Below are 12,458 nucleotides of genomic sequence, written 5' to 3' on the forward strand. Positions count from 1 at the left end.
ATTACTTTTCAGGCTCGGATTGGCGCAGCCCCTGCTTTCATTTCTTCGGAAACTAAAGTCTACGCCCCCGTTAGGGAGCTGCACTCATCCTCCCAACAATTGTTGGCAGTTCCCCGCTTTAGGCGTAAAAAGTGGGGGGGGGCACGAAATTTTCCACACTTGCCCCCGCTTTTTGGAATTCTCTCCCCGCCCACCTCAGATCTTCTACTCAATATTCACTCTTCCGAAAGGCGCTAAAAACTTTTCTCTTCGCACAAGCCTTCCCACTGTAACTGTCTTGTTCTGCCTTCCCCCTGATCTTCTTGTTCTCTGGGTTCTGTACACTATAGCGCCATGAAACCGCCGGGTGAACGTGCGCACTATAAATGCTTTAAACTCAAACTCATTCTCGGCGTAACAACCTAAGGATATTAAATGTTCCTGAAGCCTTGGAGGGATCCGACATTAAGGGATTTGTGATATCTGTATTAAAGGGATCAGTCTTAAAAGACGCGCCAGAAGTTGATCTTGTACACGAAATACAGTGGGTACATCATGACCCTTTTAGGGGGAACCTCGCCAAACAAAAACCCAGAAAGATATTGGTTAATTTTTTAACTTATTCAGTTAAGGAACAAATCCTGTACTCTGCTTTAAAAGAAGTCTCTATTTCTTACAACAGCCCTAACCCCTTCTCCTTTCAGATTAGATCAGATACTGCCCACACGACTGCAACTAGACAGTGGGAACTGGGGTGAAGGCTGGAAGAGTTAAATAGAATTGGGGCTAAGGCACAGTTGAAGTTTCCCGCGTTACTTCGTGTAATGTGGAACAACCATATGTACCAGATTTAAACTGGCGAGGAAGCGGATGCACTAATAGAGAAGATTAGGGATGAGCGGGGGGAAAGTAAAGAGGGGGTATAGTGAATAAAGCTCGCTTCACTTTGAAAAGTGTGTTTCTGGCAAGAACTCGAGATTAGTTATTTTTTCTTTTTTCTTAAGGGGAGACAGGAGCCGAATAGGCTTAAGCCTATTGGATGGGAGGGTTCCTCATGGGAAGTCAGGGCACTAGGGGTCTGGGAGGGGTGGGGAGAGGGGTCACGGGCGGGTTGCAGTGGGTAAAAAAGAAATAAATCAACCTCATCTCACCTTAGAATTCAGAATACTCTGTACAGAGGTAAATGGCAGGAAAGCAAGGTCAAGGGGGTAGAAGGACTGTCTTTATTTCTTGGAACATGAATGGGTTGAGGTGTCCTAGAAGGCGAAGGTTGGTCCTTAAATATCGTGAACTTTCTTCTGCTCAAATTTGCATATTGCAGGAGACGCACCTGAGCTATACTGGGAGCTGTCTAATTTTCTCTAAAGTCTCTTGGATAAAGTGCTATAGTGTGTCAAATCAGATGTCACACAGTAGGGGTGTGGCTACTCTGGTTAAACATGGTGTCTCCTGCTCCATAAATAAATCACAATCAGATTCCTCAGGAAGGTGGTTAGTAGTCCAATTAACGCTACAGAACACAGATCTAGTGTGTGCCTCTTTTTATGGTCCAAATGTGGATGACCCGACCTACATTTGTAAATTACAATCGATACTGACTCTGGAATCCCCCCTTATGTTATTGGTGGAGATTTTAATGTCCTGTTAGATCCATCAAAAGACAGATCTAATCCGAGTCACTATGTTGGCGCCCCGAAGATACGTCGTGCTTTATTAAATATGATACAAGATCTGGATCTGGTTGATACTTGGAGGGCTAGGAAGGGAGCCCAGCAGGGTTTTACGTTCTATAGTAAAAAAAATAGTCACTCCTCCAGGATCGACTATGTATTAACCCTGAATGGTCTGGACGGGATTTCTGTTATGCCAAGTCACCTTTCAGACCATGCCCCAGTACAATTTGTAAAAAACAGGTAAAAGGGTTGCAGCCTCAGTCCAGATGGACTTTAAAAAGAGTTAAGCTTTTGGATCCGGTAGTTATAGAAGCTGCGAAGTCTTCCTCTTTAGAATTTTTTTCTCTAAATATGGGTTCTACCTCAATGGATTATATGTGGGATGCATATAAGGCGAATCTAAGGGGGAAGCTCCATGGTATTATTTGTTTTCAGAATAGAGCGGAGGCGGGTGTATTAAAAAGGTATTGAGGGGAAAAGAAGTCAATTGGAGAACGAGAGAAACGGATTAAACAATGGCGATTCAGAGCGCTTTACGCAAGTCCTGAAGGACTTAGATGAAGTACGACAGGAATATAGAGGGAAATTGGATGCAAAGTGCAGAGCACAATGGCACTCTAGAAACATGCAAAATTTTGAATACGGGGAAAAAGCGGGAGCATTGTTGGCCTGGAAGGCCAGAGCTGATCGTGCCAGGAATAACATCAGAGAATAATTAATAACAATGGGGAAACATCAAGTAATTTTGAAGATATGCAAACTTGTCTCCTCTCTATTTTTTCAGATCTTTATAAAGAGAATTTGGCACCATCTTTGAGCTCTATACAATCATGGTTGAGTAATAAATCGCTGTCCTCTCTTTCAGAGGAGAGCCGGATTAGGTTAGATGCCCAATTCACTTTGGAGGAAATATCCGAGCAAATTAAAAAATCTAAACAAAAAAGCTGCGGGTTCGGAATCAATTCCAAGTGAAGTATATAAACATGTTGCAGAAGAATTGGCCCCAGTATTGGGTACTATCTTTAACTCAGTCGACTGTCCTACGGGCAGGGTTCCCGAGTCCTGGAAGCAGGCAACAATAGTTCTGATCTTGAAACCAGGTAAGGACCCTCTAAAAGCGGACTCATATCGTCCAATCACCCTGCTAAATGCCGACTATAAGATCTTTATGGGCATATTGGCGGGGAGATTGGCGAAGTTGTTCCCAAACTTGGTCCACACAGTTCAGAAAGGTTTTGTTGCAGGAAGGTACATCCAGGAGCAGACGCAACTGTTAATAGGAAACATCGACCTGGCCATTCAGAGAACAGATCCCATGGCCGTAGTCGCTTTGGACGCGGCCAAGGCATTTGACAGAGTCTGCTGGGTATACCTTTGGGAAGTATTGGAGGCAATGGGATTCAGACCCATTTTTATCCAAACACTGCGAAATTGTTATCAGGGAGCTTCAGCACGGATCCTTTTAAATGGTTTATTGACTACAAGTTTTAATATCCAGAGGGGAACCAGGCAGGGATGTCCGATTTCGCCTCTTTTATTCAATCTACATAGAACCATTGGCACAAGCTATCAGGCTGGACGACTCGATCTATCCTTTTAGGTCTGAACATTATAGTTGTAAGATGGTTCTGTATGCCGACGACCTAATACTATACACAAGTGATCCAGAAGTGGTTATTCCCCGGGTCGAGGCGTTACTGGCAGAATTCGGCTCCCTGTCTGGTTACTCAGTTAATAAATCAAAAACAGAGGTAATGTGCTGGAATTTGGATCAATGGACAGGAGCAGTTAGTACAGAGTTCAGATATTTGGGGATCTACATTGTTAAAGCCTTGGAAAAGATTCCTCAGATTAATCTAAATAGAGTAATCAAAGAAATAGATCGCCTTTTTAGTCGATAGAGGAATCTTCCCTTAACCATTTGCGGGAAAATAAATTTGGTAAAGATGGTCATTCTCCCTAAGTTTACCTACCTATTTTCCGCTATACCTCTTACCTTTCCAAATAAGGGTATTAGTAAGGTTCAAAGTAGGACTGGGAGTTTTGTGTGGGGGTACAAAGGGGTTTGGTTGGCCTGGAAGAAACTAAGACGCAGACTTAGTAAAGGGGGGCGGGCCCTTCCCGATATTAGCTGGTATGCGGTAGCTTTTCAGTTTAAAAGCATTCAGATGCTACTAGAAAAACCAGAGGAGTCAGATTGGGGTAGGCTGTTAGGGGAGATGGTGAGAGCTGAAGGAGGGGGTGGGGGCCAGGCTTTTCTATATAAGTTTGGGGCTCCAAAGTTTTTCAAGCAAGTTCGCCTGAAGGTAGTGAGGGCTGCCTTGGAGCTGTGGTATAAGGTTAGACTCAGATTGGGGATTGGGTACTATTCAGATCTTGCCCCCATTTGGGAGGCGCCCGGAACACCGGGATGCCTAAAAGACAGTCTGGCGGTGCCTATGAGGAGGGCCGGTATTAACACCTGGTCTGAGTTGGCAGACTCCGATGGGATTAACCCCTGGGAATATCTGAGAACTAGGATCGGTGTTGGATTCTCTAGATTTAAATATCTATAATTAGTATCCTGGTTCGATGCAGAAAAAGGGGAAGTTAGAGGAAACGGGGAGGTTGAAAGGTTGTGTCAATCTAACCACCCATTGAAGAAGGAAATCTCAGTATGGTACCATTTTTTAATAGAAGCTGAAGATCAGGAGATTCCTCCTTCAACGTCGGTGTGGGCCCAAACCCCCTTGGACCCACAATAGAATCTCTATTTGAGCCCTCCTTGAAGGAATTATATAAGTATGTTAAACCTGCTAGTTTAAAACAGAATACGTTTTTTGTTATCAACAGACTTTACTACACCCCAGCGAAGATAGCCAAGTTTGTCTCAGCCCCCTCACCCCCCAAGTGTCCGAGATGCCTGCTACCTTTGGCTAACGACCTACATGTCTTTTTTGAGTGTCCTGAACTGAAAATCTTCTGGAAGGAGGTCGGTGACTCTCTCCGAGACATTTTTAAGACTAATATCTTTATCAATTTGTCATTAGTATTTTTTTTGGAGATGATGGCATAGCCCGTCTAACAGTCTCTCAGTTATTTAGAGGCTTATTACTATATCTGGTTCTATTAGCTCGGAGAGAGATCTGCAGGAAATGGAAAGACCCCCTACCGCCGAAAAGGGAGGACTGGCTTAAAGCTTCGTTTGTTATGGCCGAACTGGAATATGATGGTGCAGATGATAAGCCATTAAACATCTGGCATCCTCTTATAAGTTGGGGCCGTAATTTAAGATTAATATAGTTTGTCCAATGATTACACCAAATTTCCTTATGGAAAAAAAAGGGATTGGCCAGGGGACCAACGCGAATGCGGTAAGCCGGGAGGCCCATAAATCGTTATAGCGGCTTCATAAGACCCGCAGAGGCGTAAATGGTGAGATGAGGACCCAAAATAAAAAAAGAACAACACAACAACTAACATCGTCTGTTCCACTCCCCTACTCAGCTCGTCATCCAGTTAAGACATACTGAGACGTTAGGCCATAATCTTCATAGCTCGCAGGTAGGCCTTCATTACGAATTACACAATCCATAGTAGAACAACTTGATGGTAGAAATACAATAACCCGAAGGCAGAATGCTGAGATTTTCCTTGTTGCCTCGCAGGTCGACAGCAAGAAACCACCAGCGTCCAGTATCCGGCCCTCCTCCCCTATCTCTATCTTATAGCTTGTTAGTGTATACAAATTGCAGGTTATAGCAAAGGTATTTGGGAAGTTGGTCCCTTACGTCTCTGCGAAACTACACCCACGCACTTACAAACGATGATAAGGTAAGAGACTGTGTGGTTGATCTTCCTGACAGTATGAGTACCAAGTCATACCCTACGGTTTAAGTAACGCCCCAGCAGCTTTCCAGTACTTCATTAATGATGTCCTGAAAAAGTTCATTGATCAATGCGCTATCGTCTATATCGACGATATTTTGATTTACTCTTCTTCTGAAGAAGAACACCAACATCAGGTTAAAAAGGTCCTACGCTGTCTGAAAGAAAACGATCTTTATGTAAAATTGGAGAAGTGTGCTTTTGGAGTGAAATCGGTGGATTTCTTGGGATTCGTGATTGCACCTGAAGGTCTAACTATGGATGTTAAAAAGATTGAGACGGTGTTGAATTTGCCTCCATCAACCTCTGTGAAGGAAATACACACCCATTACTAGACTATTACGAAAAGGAGTCCCATTTCAATGGTCTACCGAGGCAGAAGATGCCTTCCAGTTTCTGAAAAAGAGTTTCACCTCTGCACCCATTTTACTACACGCAGATCCTACTCAACCTTGCTTCTGAACAGGATATTGGAGGGGTGCTTTCACAGAGACACAAAGAAACTGGTCAGTTGCACCCGGTTGCATACCATTTCAGGAAGCTACAACCGGCAGAGATAAACTATACCATTTCCGATAAGGAGCTCCTCGCCATCAAAGATTCCTTCCAAGAGTGGCGACATTAACTACTCGGAGCCAGGCATGTGGTCACAGTATTTAAACATCACAGGAATCTTCAATTCTTGAAATCAGCCAGAACACTCAAGCCACGTCAACTTAGGTGGTCCCTGAACTTCACCGATTATGATTTTGTAATAACGTATCGGCCAGGGAAAAATATCGGGGAGGCGGATGCATTGTCACGAATTGACACGGATGGAAAAAATAATCTTGTTTGTGAACAAAAAATAATTCCTGAAACAAAAATCGTTGGAGCAATGGTTGAGAAAACTCTTGAAGACAAGGTCAAAGAAGCTTTAACTTCAGAAGAAATGCAAAACTGGGCTCTGGAGAATCCAGCTCGAGAAATTCTCAATGGGTTACCGTTCCATTCCAAGGCCTTGTTTCTACCAACTCAAGAACTCCAGCAACAAATGTTGACAGATTGCCTTAACAGTCCTTTGTCTGGTCAACCTAGAATGCATCGAACAGAGGAGTTTCTGATAAGACAGTTTTGGTGGCCAGGGCTATCCAAAGACGTTCAAGTTCACGTAGAGGGCTGTGAGATTTGTGCAATGGGAAAGACAGATAAACAGGCACCTCAAAGGTTGTTGAGACCATTGCCCACATCCCCATACCCCTGGCACACAGTTACTATGGATTTAATTGTGGAATTGCCTTCTAGTCAGGGATTCAACTCAATTTTGGTAATGGTGGACGCTTTCTCAAAGAGGGCGCATTTTTTCGCCCTGAAGGGAAACTCATCAGCAAAGCAAATTGCCACTCAACTCAATCAAAGTTTGATTAAGATACATGGCATCCCTAAGATTTTGATTACTGATCGAGGGTCTCAGTTTTCATCCTATTTTTGGAAGGCCTATACCAAGAGACTAGGCACTGAGACACGATATTCAATTAGCTTTCATCCACAGACAGATGGTCAAACGGAAAGGGCCAATCAGGAACTAGAAAAGTATCTTAGATTGTTTCTTTTGGATCAAAAGGGTGAGTGGCCAGATCTTTTATGGACCGCAGAGTTTGCGCATAATAAGGCGAAGAATGCCTCCACTTGGTATTCCCCTTTCTACTTGAATTACGGAAGGCATCCAAATTCTGTGGTTTTCACCCAAGAAGTGTCAGTGATTTAGTTCAACACCTTAGTGAGGTCCATTCTTGACCTGCTCTCTCCCCCTGGCTACTCCATCCTCAGAAAAGATAGACCTGGCATAATTGGAGGTGGTCTTGCCATAATCTATAAAAACGAACTCCAACTCTCACTTGTACAGAACTCCGATCATTCTACTTTCGAATACCTCGGAGCGGAACTTCGAGTGCATGGTTCCCCGCCATTTCAACTTCACAATATCTACCACCCTCCTAGTGACTCACTTCCCTTTGTAGAGGAATCTTCTGACCTTCTTTCCCAATCCTCGCTTTCCAATTCTAAAAACTTCTTTCTCTGGGTCTTTAACCTCCATTGGAACAAAAAGGATGATCCTATGGTTAACCTCCTCACGGATTTACTTGATTTAAATGACTTGAAACAACTCTGCCATTCGCCCTACTCACACAAAAGGAGCCACTCTGGACGCTATCAATACTAGCACTGATTTGGCCTCCCTTTCCTCCATTGTTCCCATCGACTGGTCTGATCATCACCTTATCCTTTTCACGATCTCTAACACAATGCTACCCCCTCCCCCTAAAACCATCAAACATAGGAAATTGACCAGAAATTTCCATCTTATTCCCCCGGGCGAACTTGAGACTAAAATTAAAGCGCAACTTTGACTTTCTCCTCCTTCCCAAAATGCTAATGACCTCACCGATCACTTTAATAAATCCATCATGGTTGTCCTTGACCAAATTGCTCCAACCAAACAAATTTCAGAAAAACACCTCCTCCAAATCCTGGTTTAATACTGATCTCAACAGCGAGAGGCGCACCCTTAGGTCGACTGAACGTTTGTGGAGGCAAAACCCATCCCCCTCAACTCTTGTCCTCCTCAGATCCGCCAGGTCCAATTACAAAAAGCACATCCTCAATACTAAGGCTGCCTTCTTCTGCTCACAACTTGACCGGGCCAAAAATAGACCCAGGGAACTATTCAACATTATTAAAAACCAAACAACATCTGCCCCCTCAAAAGTGACGGCCACTATCGAGAGATGTGAAGAAATGTCTAACTACTTCTCTGAAAAAATCTCCAAAATTGATCATTCCTTCATCTTAACTCCCCTCCCATATAGCCCACTACCCCCTTGACTTTTCCTCCAATTCTCCCTCCCTTTTAACACTTCCTCACAACCCCTCATCTCTGCCCCTAGTTGTTTCCCTTCCTGAATCCAACCGCTCCAAACTTGAGCAAAGGAATAATGCTTCCTTGGCATAACTTCCATCCAGTTACTGAACTCGAAGTCCTCAACGTCATTGCCAGACTTAAACCACCCTCTCACTCCAGAGACCCTCTCCCTGCCAACCTTGTCCAAGATTTAAAACACATCATTGCCCCTTATTGGACTTCTATCATCAACTCCTCCTTTGCCACAGGTTGTGTCCCTGTTTCCCTCCAACTTGAACAAATCACTCCCATCCTCAAAAATCCTGATGCTGACCCTAATGATCTAAATAATCATCGGCCTATCTCTAACCTTCCTCTCCTCTCTAAAGCCCTTGAAAAATGTGCCCTACGCCAATTAGATAAAGACATTGACACATTCAATCTATTGGACTCCTTACAATCCGGTTTCAGAAAGAACTTCCTCGACAAGGGCGAGTCCTCCCTTCTCATGCTCCTTGATCTCTCTTCTGCTTTCGATACTGTTAACCACTCTACTTTACATAACACTCTTAAAGATCGTTTTGGCCTCAACGGTTCAGTTCTCAAATGGTTCTCCTCCTTTTTCCAACACAGAACCCAGCAAATTAAAATTCTCGACTGCCTTTCTAAACCTTTGCCAGTCTCGCTGGGTGTCCCCCAGGGTTCTATTCTCTCTCTTTTCAACCTCTTTATGGAACCCCTCACCCTTATTCTTAAGCAAGCGGGACTCAAGTACCACCTCTATGCTGATGACACTCAACTTCATCATAAGATTCAATCCCGCTCTGACGTGCTACAGCTCAATGACGCCTTGACTTAGATTCAGTCCTGGTTCCACTACAACCACCTCAAACTTCGCCCCCCCAAAAAACTGAAATCATTCTTTTCTCCCCTAAAAACAGCTCGCTCCCCATCTAATCCTGGATCTCGGACCTTACAGCTCTCAACTGCGCTCTCACCATCTCCAATTCTGTTAAATCCCTCGGAATTAACATTGACCAGAACCTTTCTCTGATCTCCCACATAAAAAAATTGGCCAAAAGCGCTCTCTTCACTCTCCATCACCTCAAGAAATTAAAACCCTTCATTCCTGCTGATGACTTTAAATCAGTTGTCCAATCACTGGTCCTGTCAAAAATCGACTATGGCAACGCCAATCTCTCTGGAACACCTAAAGTCCACTTAGCCCCAATCAAATCGGTTCTTAACCTCGCTGCTAGACTCATTACCGACCTCAAACGGTTCGATCACAACTCCCCTGCCCTTAAAGCACTCAATTGGCTTTCCACTGAAGGCAGATCTACCTACAAGACCGCCTGCATTACGCCAAAGCCCTGCATCACCACACCCCGCTGTACCTTGCAGATAAACTCCACAAAGCGGGCTGCTCTCGAGCACTGAGGACCTCAAACACTCTCGTTCTTGTCACTCCTCTGTTAAACAAGAAATCCACGCAATCACGCTCCTTCTCCGGAAATGCGCCTACCATCTGGAATGCACTCCCTAAAGAACTTTGTTGCAACCCCTCCTACTTCAGCTTCAAAAAAGGCCTCAAATGTCACCTTCTCGACAAATTCTGGGGTCCTTAACCCCTACTCAGGGCTCTCCTCCCAACCAGGTTTCCTACTGTTTTTGGTACCCCCTTCTGATCTCCCGACTCCCTTTCTCCCCCCCCTTTTTCACTTCTTGCTTTTCTTCCTCCTCTCTTTTACTAATCCCTCTCATAGGCGCCGCCAGACATACTTGGTATTTCCTTACCCATCCCCCCCACAGCCTCACACCATTCCTACATCCGACCCCCCTCTTCTCTAGCCCCCCTTTTCCATGCTAATCTCTCTTTTCTTGACTTGCTGTTGCCTATCGCAATTTGTGTAATCAGATCATGTAAATTGGGCTGTTATCTACTGTTTTAATTAGTTTTGAATGCTACCTCATTGTATTTTGCTATATTGTAATTCCTACTCATCAAACCCATGTAAAGCGCTCTGATACCCTTGGGTCCAGCCAGCGCTATATAAAACCTTTTAAATAAATAAGTAAATGAGTCTGCCACCAACAATCTAGCGCTAGCTAAAGAACGCTATAAGCAGAGTGCTGACAAAAAGAGAAGACCAGACCAGATTTACGCGAGGGAGATAGGGTTTGGTTGAATATAAGAAATCTAAAGCTAAAAGGAAATAGAAAATTCCAACCACGTTTCATAGGCCCATTTTCAGTGGAACAAGTAGTGAATTCAGTGACCTTCAAGTTAAAACCTCCTCCACAGTTAAAGATTCACCCAGTGTTTCATGTTTCTCTGCTTAAGAATGTCTCACCCCATCTGAAAGAGTTGAGGATTAAAAAAAACCTTCTGATAGAAGCACATGAAGAATTTGAAGTTAAAAGAATCTTAGACTCGAAGTCAGTTCGAGGTAAGATTTTTTTATCTCGTGGACTGGAAGAGGTATGGCCCAGAGGACAGGTCCTAGGTGGAACAATCTGATGTTCACGCTCCCCGATTGATTGAACTTTTTCACTTCCAATATCCTCACAAACCTCAGCCCAGAGGCTTGACCTTGCGGGGGAGGGGGGATGGGGTACTGCCAGGGTTCAAAAGAACGGAGTTCACAAACTCCATTGTGCCACTGTAGCTTTGGAGAAACTACTTTTGAAATGATCACCCGCTCGAAATAAATCGCGGGTGATCATAGCGCGAAACAAAGCAACCTCTCAAGCTCTCCCAAAATGGAGGACTGCTCGGGCAGTTGCCGGTTTAGTTTCTCATGCCTGAGTTCGGGTGCGAGGTCTGAATCAGCTGTGAAGTGCGTCAGTTGAATTCTGAACCGCGCACTTCACCAACAGAATTTCCGAGAGAAGACGTCAGAAGCAGCGTTCAGTTAGTCAGGGATTTCAGAGTAGTTTTCTTGCTAGTCTTAGGCGTAGGGTAGTACGCTTTGTTAGCGTCGGAAAGTTAGATAGGAAATAGCACTCTAGTTCACAAATTTCAGGAACGTTAAATAGGTTAAATTGTAGATATTTCACTTACTGTTTTTTGCTGGTCCTGGGTCTTCCGGTTTACAGACAACAGCGTGCAGCAAGAGTGCCCTCCTGTGGAAGAAAATATAAGTTTGTTTCAGAAGAAGTCAAGTAAGAGAGAGTAATGATATTTTAAAAGTTTAGTAATTACAAGTGATGGAAGATACTAAAGCTTGTTTGTGATATAGGACACCTGATGTAAATACCTTGAAAAGAAGAGGAGCAAAAGCCTTAGGCTAGTTGGGTAAGGAAGGTTAAGAGGAAGGATATTAAGGAGAGTTAGGGAGGGAATTATAAAGAAGTAATAATTGTGTGCTTTCTATTACAGTATCTCCATATTAAGTAAAAGAAAAAGAGAGGGAAAATACATTCAGAAGAAAGAAAAGAGCGATTCAGGAGAACCAAAGAAAGCCAGGCAGTCTCTTCTCTGTCCAATTCCCCTTTCCCCCAGTAGGGTTCACACGGCTGCCTGTAATTTGGTGCTCGTGGGAAGGTCTGTGGTGGGAATTAGGAAAATCCCTACGTTCTGTCCCTGGGAGTACTGGCTGATAAGTGAGTACGAAAAGAGCCTTTGACATGTGGATATGAGCCGCTGTTGTCGAACTGCAAATTAGCCAGACAAGGAGCCTTGCTCAATGTCGAAAGAAAAAGTTCCAAAAAAGTGGCTACTTCAGTAAGCAAAAACTTGATTGGGCACTACTGCTCATCGTATCAGACCTGTGCTCCATCGCAGTCAGCCTGAAACTTTGAGTTTGTACTGATGTCCCAATTTGGCGGTTTTGGCTTTTAGGCACTAGAAAGCATTCCATCTTTAACAATTCATATCTCTTGTTCCCTACATTGGATCTATGTTTTTTTTGGTGTCATTTTAATCATAAACATATTTCCTATTATAATAAATTAGTGTTAGATTTTTATTGTGTGTTGTGTCTTACTTATTTACTGTTACTGGTGTTTTTAAAAACTTTACACACCTGTCTCCCAAGTTAAGACTGCCAGCTCGT

General features: G+C 43.7%; 1 long non-coding RNA gene across 1 annotated transcript in view; it reads right to left on the reverse strand.

The window, feature by feature from the left end:
- The window catches only part of LOC146801810 (uncharacterized), a 30,312-nt gene that overhangs the window by 8,376 nt on the left and 9,478 nt on the right, over positions 1 to 12,458 (reverse strand). The window contains exon 2 of the long non-coding RNA XR_014968076.1: positions 11,465 to 11,526. This is a non-coding gene — a long non-coding RNA (uncharacterized LOC146801810). The remainder of the gene's footprint in view (positions 1 to 11,464; positions 11,527 to 12,458) is intronic.

This window comes from Triturus cristatus, chromosome 8, assembly GCF_964204655.1.
Source record: "Triturus cristatus chromosome 8, aTriCri1.1, whole genome shotgun sequence".
Classification (NCBI taxonomy): Eukaryota; Metazoa; Chordata; class Amphibia; order Caudata; family Salamandridae; genus Triturus; species Triturus cristatus.